The sequence below is a fragment of the Mytilus galloprovincialis genome, chromosome 1 (genome assembly GCF_965363235.1).
Source record: "Mytilus galloprovincialis chromosome 1, xbMytGall1.hap1.1, whole genome shotgun sequence".
Lineage (NCBI taxonomy): Eukaryota > Metazoa > Mollusca > Bivalvia > Mytilida > Mytilidae > Mytilus > Mytilus galloprovincialis.
Window position 1 is genome coordinate 61618032 of NC_134838.1, and position 8113 is coordinate 61626144.

An 8113-nucleotide genomic window follows, 5' to 3' on the forward strand; every position below is an offset into this window, starting at 1 on the left:
TTTTCCTTTTTGAAATTTACATTGGATGATAGTTTTGATACTTATTTTGACACTCTGATTGAGTAAATATTGCTTTTTTTAGGTTGTCCTCCTTCACATTATGGTCCTCTATGTACTGAAACGTGCCCAACAAACTGCACTGGACCGTGTGACCTTGAAACTGGTAACTGTATATTTGGATGTTTAAATGGATGGATTGGTAATAGATGTGAACTTGGTATGAAACGTTAAATCTCTTTAAAAAAATGTACTTTTTAAAAATTACCGTACTCTTAAAGAATAATGTTCTTAAAGATAAATGTTGAAGACATTCCATGATATTAGACTTACTTGATCGAAATAACTACAGGTCTGGTCACCTGTGGAATATTCGATTAATACTTTCTGCAAAGGCGGGAAACAAAAAAACAACTTTAACATAATATAACAATGCAGAGTAAAGATATTGTAAAAAGACAAATGGAAACTAAGGAACATTAATAACAAATGAAAGTATTTGGATAATTTCTGAGAAAAAAAAATTTGTATCATCATTTTTACCATTTAAAACTCCTAGTGAAGTTTTTTTTTAAAGCAGGTATACACAATCACCCAAATTGGTATATATTGTTTAAGATATGGTTTTTAATACGGTAATGGGAATGTGCTTAAGATTCAAAGACATTACCATATCTTTATACCATTGATTCCTCTACGTTTCCGCTTTTATATATATTTTATTAACATTCTACAAAATCTTGACTGGTATGCAAACATAGTTTGCTCGATGGTCAAAAATTACATCACACATTTTGTAGGAGAAACTGTTAACATCACAAACTTACAGTTTTTTCCGTCTTTAAGTATTTAAAAAAAATATGACTAAGATAAAAAATAATAAACCTGTCATACGGAAAAACAATAATCTGCTTCACGCTATGCTATATAATTGATCATGTAAAATACATCTGACCAAAAACACAAATTTCCCTTTTATAAATCCTCAGTACAAACATTTCTTTAATTGTTCAAAACAATATGCCTTGTTTACACACTTCATGCATATTGTTCTCAAACCAAGCGTGTTTTTTTTTTTTTTTTTTTATTTTTGCATACTAATTTTTCTTTATTATTATTCATCTTCCATATTATTTATTCTTTTTTATTCATATCTTTGTTTTATCAATTTATTTTATTTATATATTTAAAATCAAAATTATTCACTGTCAGTAATATATGTGTTGTAGTTGCTGAATGTATTACTGCAACGAGGTGTACACCGACAATTGATAAGGTATTTATGTCTTTAAAGGCTTTGTCGTTTTTCCTTCTTTGGCTTTATAACACAATGTATTATGAATAGAGTGATGTATTTAAACATGACATTAGTTAGTATCTCAATACATGTATGGTTTTCGGTTTTGGTCTTCACAGAATTTGGTGACTTACAATTGCTTCTTCCAATGAGTCAAAATAGTACACAGCGCAAACATTGAATAAGAATAAAGAATAATCCGAGAAGCATAAAAGTATTGGGAGCGCTGAATACTATATAAGATGCACACAAATATATATATAACCAAATTACAACTCGGAGAAGGGCGATTAGTTTTTTAGTCCGTGACCAATTGTGTTGACCCCAGGATAAATCGGTTTTTTTTTAAATTTTATAGCAAAATAAAGATAATTATGATCGATGCCTATTTAACACAACGTGGAAAATTAAATGCATACTCAGGCCTAAAACATGTTAATGTTATGTCAATATGAACCCTGTTAAGTATTATAAGACGGACATGCTGAACCAGGTCTAAAACGTGTTGGTTCACAGGGTAACAAGACAATGCATCGAACTAGGACACATTGATCTAATTCCTGCTTGCTTGGCGGTAAAACAGCAAATACAAATTTTAAAGTCATTGGTTTGACCTTGCCGGGGATCGAACCTAAAATCTCAATTACTCGTGTCAAATGTAGACAACCGAGGCGGTCATATAAAATAAAAGATAGACAGTTTAATGATGAATACGGCATAAACTCCTTTAAATACTTTAACCTTTCCAGTGTGTAGAATACTTGTCATGACAAAGGTATAAGTACGTCTTTTAGCTTAAAAACGCACAGCGACTTGAAAAATCAGGACACTTGTGTCTGGGTCAGTTGCAATCTTAGTTTTTTTATAGGTTGTACAGTCACATTTCTTTTTAAAATTAAATATATCAAACCCTTATTCTGTTATATTTACGAACGCTCAGATTATAGATTATATTTAGATGGTGTGTAGTCGACATTACCATGCAAATATATATAAAATTTGTAGCGTAAAATAGATTGGCAATAATCTGTTTTATTCAACATGTTCAACAGATATATACAATTCATATAGGCAATACTCAATTGTAAAATACACTGAATATGCAAGTACAAATTGAATACGGAATCCTGAAGGAAGTGTTATTGAAGACCACAGTATCATAATCCATTTGCCGAAGATCTCGTAGTTTAAAAAAAAATTAATAAAGACTTTCGTATTTCTCGTTCTATGTATAATTTTTCCCACAGGTGTATCCATCAAGCGGACCTATTAATGGTGGTACCATATTGACAATAAGTGGAAAATATATCGGAAATATTAATGATAGTATTTCTGTTGATATCAGTGGAGTAGGATGTCACAATGTTATAGTCCAAACACCTTATACAAGGTAAGCATACATTTGTTTCTTGTAGAATAAGGTTTATGACCCCTCCTTTAGCCATGTGAATTTTGAAATTTTCAAAGTGCAATTATATCAAAACCCCAAAGATAATGAATAATAGAGATGTGCCATTTTGTACATATACCAAAGGGAAACTTCGTTTAAAGTAATATTATTTATTGCTTTGTTGCTTTTAATAGAAAATGCGGATTTTGTGCAGGCAAACAAAGTCAAGATTTTTGCATAAAATCCACAGACTTCAATACAGAGATTTTTGTTATGAAATTTTAAACATAGATTACTCACGTGTTTGGCCATGATGTGCTAGCGTTTATTGTTTTCAAAAATCTTAAACAACCTTTACGTTCCAAAAAAACTCGTGCTGAGTCACTAAAGTCGAGCGCACCCTAGAATGTGTACTTGAATTGGTCCATATTTATATTTGTTTTAACCAATATCTTAATTTATAAACTTGTTTTAAGGAAATCATTGCTATCATTGCATGCAATAATCCGCTATCTATCAAGCACCGAATTGTCAAATATTAGAGTACAAGGGGAGGCTGTGGATTTTCTATAAAATTTCCATATGTTAAGCATTGAAACAACAAAAGGGTACATAATCCTTAATATCATATACATCAATGGCAGAGAAAGTACACACAAAACGGTTAATAACAAATAAAATTAATAAAACACTGAATGATCAGAATTAACGTTTTCCAAAATTGATACAGATACATAGAACGAGTGTTATAGGTACTTAGACATCATACGATGAAGGTGACAACTTTGAATAAGAGTGTAGTATTGCTAAGTATTAAATTATTGCATTTACAGTGTCGATAATGGAAATTAAATTCATCATCAGACACAGAATCAACGCGAAATCTGGTAGAATTATCAGTGGTTCCTACATGTATTGCGAAGATCATTCAAAATGACATATAGATTTCTTTCCGGAACTTCTAATTATATTGGTTTTTTTTTTAAATTATCTGTTTTTGTTTATGCCCGCGTCACACTGTCCCGATTTTTACGCCGATGGCAACACGATTATGGAAATTTTCAAAATCGGAACTGATCGTATCCAGATTGGGCTATTCGTAATGCCATCTTTAACCATCGTAGAACCATCGGCCACTTTTTCTAGCCTTCGGGGACAACTTCGGGAAGGGTTCTAAATTTTTTAACATGTTAAAAAATCCCCGAAGGTGCGTCCGATGTTGAGGGTTCGTATTGAGTTCGTATCACCATCCTCACCATCGTAATGTCACCGGGAATGCATCTTTGAACATCGTATTGCATTCGTATTTCCATCGTTTCCGTCGGGCAGTTTTGACATTACGATGTCTACACGAATGAATCACGAAGCTACCCGAAGGTCTAACGATGGCAACACGACTTCGTAAAGACCTCATTATCCCGTCGTGTTGCCATCGAATAAAAGTACGAAGGCGACAAGATGGAACTACGACGGCAATAAATCCAGCTAAATGTAAGTTAATTTTCGCGCTAAAATACATTTAAAGTGCCATGCGCGATATGCACTGGTCAGTCTAATACGACAGTTAAGAAAGGCGTTCACAAAACAAGGAGCTCATATCATATAATTCTATGAGAAAAAGAAAGGCGACAGCGGTGTTTCTATTAATTCAAATGGAACAAGAAGAGCATCTATTACAGGCTCAGGATTTACTTTTACAAGTAAAATTAAAAAAAATTGTCAATTTTTCATATCAAGTAACATAATGAAAATCATAAACGCGAATTGTACACCAACATGCACTGCATGTACACGTATATAGGGAAACCAACTTTTTCTACATTATTCTGTTTTTTTATGTATCGTCTGAGTTGTTGTCACACGAATGTTTACTCCATAACCATTTTGTTTCTATATGTCATATTTTGCCGCATTTATTGCTTTCCCCACATCCTTCCTTTTGTCTATATTATTATGATATTCTCCTGGAAAGAACTCTTTTTGAATAAAAGGGATCAACGAACCCATTACCTTACCTTTAAGATAGATCAGTCAACATGGGAATAATTATTGGTGATTATTCAGACTAGTCACATATTTTACAGTTCAAACAAGGCAATGCCGAGCGTGGCATCCCCTCGTTTGTAACATATTGGGGACAAATATGGAAACTATATTTGTATATGACACATGCAGAAAATGATAAATTGAATATGCAATTTCCTACATGTATTATGCTATTTCAAGGAAAAAAACAAGTCCACCTGCATGACCTTGACCTTTTGCCTTGAACGTAAAAAATGTCAGATCATTAGGAACAATATACCAAATGTGGTTAAAATCTTTTGAAGCATATTGGTTTTAGAGTGTCCACAAGGGTGATATTGCCTTGTATTACAACTGCCACTGTGACCCTGACCTTTGAACTTTAAATTTAATAGCGCTTAAGATATTCTTAACAAGTAACACCATACCAAATTAAATGTTTAATATAATATATATTCAATATTGATCAAACAATTTAAAACGCGTGAGGCCTTCGGCATATAATTTAAATGCATCGTAAGCTGTACACGACGTCTTTTAGACATCGTATGGCCATCGCGCCATCATCGTAATCCATCGTGTAGCCTTCGTAATCTATCGTGTAGCCTTCGTGATCCATCGTGTAGGCTTCGGCTGAGATATGAAGCTTAAATACCCGTCTTCGGTTAAACTTCGTATGTCCATCTTTTGCTATCGTATATAATTTCGGCACCATCGTATAGACTTCGTCATTCATCGTACTTGCTTCGGTCACTTTTTGGTATTTTAACGAGATCGGGACCAACTTCGTACGAACTTACAATTTTCGCATTCGGGTGTCCATCGTATATAAAAATCGAGACAGTGTGACACGGGCATTAAAATAATCATACAAGGAAAATTTACCTCCAAATGTTTAAATTGAATAATTTAGAGTTTTGATTGTTTTTACAAATTAGAAAACATCAAGGTGAACAAGTTTGAAACCTTGTGTTTTATCTTAAGTTACTTTCAAACTGTTTATTTGATACCAATGAATAGTTACTCAAACCAATTATGAATCAAAAAATGAAAAGAATTAAACTTGATTGAATACCATACCGCACGCCATCAATGATTACTCAACATTAGTTTAAAATGTAAATATTTAGAACTTTTAAAATTGGTCGTCCTTTCATGTAATGAAAATGTATGAAATCTATAACATATCATTACAATAGCATTGTCTACACGGCAGTTATTGAATATTATACTGCAAGCAAATGTGTTGTACTACAGAATATGATTTAATATCCAATATGTTAACAAAACGTTAACATCCGTTCATTATAACCGCACAGTCAACCAAAATCGTTGATGCATGTTTATTTTATTACTGAGTCCTTTATGATCGCATATGTTTAGATTAAAAAAAAACACTAAAATATTAGCACATACATACAACTTCTCGTCCAATCAAATTGCTTGAATTTGCCTTCTAATTTTCATAGTACATACTTTTTCCGTGTACTAAGTAACTACGCATGAATGACCACAAGGGTAAGATTTCATTGTATTGTAATCAAGATATTAGAACAAAAATTGCTACTGGCTATTTTGAAATAAATGATGTGTTCCAACTTTAACTAAATAGTTTGTAATTAGTTTTCAAAAAGATTTTTAACATCCTACTAATCAATCTTTTGATCTAAATTTTGTTTTGACATTTAAAAAAGTTTCTTTCATTTAAATAAAGAGTAATAATAATGGTGCTTTATACCTTGATTAAAGTACAACTCAATCTAAAATTTGTAATCCTTTATCTTCCATGCAATTACTTTGTACACAAAAAGAGTCAACCATGAATCTTTTGAAGGGAAATTATTAATAAAGCAATTTGATATATTTAGTCATAAATTGGTTGATAATTGGTTGCCTAATGTTCAGTGAAAAATAATTCATGCATATAAACTATCCACTAGACTACCTATGGGTACATACCAGGGGCAGATCCAGCCGTTTTTAAAAGGTGTTTCAACCAAAGATGTGGGAGGAGGATCCAACTGTTTGTATTAAGATAGTTTTAGGTTTTGTCTGAAATTAAAAAAATATTTTCAAGAATGTAAAGCTTTCACTGCAATTTAAGAATTGTCTGCTCTTGGTCAATTCCTTTTGTCTTCTTACCATGTAAATAAGTACATGTATAGCAAAACAACGCTTCGTTCATATCAATAAACATACTTACACCAGCAGCTACATTCTTTACATTCTAAAGTCAAGGGCCTTTGAAATCCCATTTTTACAATGATATTATAGTGAGTAGATTTACAAAACTACGTAAATGAGCTACATCCAGTCAGCCAAAACATATCAATAAACTAATTACAGGATTACTCAAGTTGTAAATATGTGCTAAATCGGATATTGTATAGAAAGGTATATACTATGAAAATAAGAGCTTGGGGCAAAGCCCCTCGCTCTAATTTTCATAGTATATACCTTTCTATACAATAACCGAGACATATTGTCATTCACCTGGCATGTTTGTTTATCTATTTGAACAGTTTGACTTGTGTTATTGGAAGAAGCAACACTCTCCAGACAAAAGGGATATTTGTTTCGGTAAATGCAAAAAACTTCAGCGATTCAAATGGAACTTACTATAACTTTAAGGTAGTAGTAATAATGTATGGATATCATGTTCACTTTTTGATGTTTGATCATTATAATTTGTAGTGTCAAGTCTAACAATTGTTCATGAGAATTCGTTTTTTAAACTGAAAATTAACACTTCATGGGTACCCCTATCAGCTTGGTTACGATATATCTAATTAAAGAATTTATCCTTTACAAAACCATATCATAATGTTTTGATGATTTGTTTCGGAAGGTATTTGTAGGTATCTGAAGATGACAGTCGAAATAAGGTTTACCATCCAGCAGTAAATATAATATATCCTCTAACTTGAGGCATTTATAAACAACTCTGAGACACTTTTAATGTGGCTTGGGTATGGTCAATTAAATAGTTATCAAAAGTACCAGGATTATAATTTTATACGCCGACGCGCGTTTCGTCTACATAAGACTCATCAGTGACGCTCAAATCAAAATAGTTAAAAAGCCAAACAAATACAAAGTTGAAGAGCATTGAGGACCCGAAATTCCAAAAAATTGTGCCAAATACGGCTAAGGTAATCTACTCCTGGGGTAAGAAAATCCTTAGTTTTTCGAAAAAGTTTTGTAAACAGAAAATTTATAAAAATGACCATATAATTGACATTCATGTCAACACCGAAGTGCTGACTACTGGGCTGGTGATACCCTCGGGGACGAAACGTCCACCAGCAGTGGCATCGACCCAGTGGTGTAAATAGTTATCAAAAGTACCAGGATTATAATTTTATACGCCGACGCGCGTTTCGTCTACATAAGACTCACCAGTG

At 32.6% G+C, this 8113-nt stretch overlaps 1 long non-coding RNA gene across 1 annotated transcript in view; it reads right to left on the reverse strand.

Annotated features, from left to right (window-relative positions):
* The window catches only part of LOC143080610 (uncharacterized), a 191882-nt gene that overhangs the window by 98484 nt on the left and 85285 nt on the right, over positions 1-8113 (reverse strand). The window lies entirely within an intron of this gene.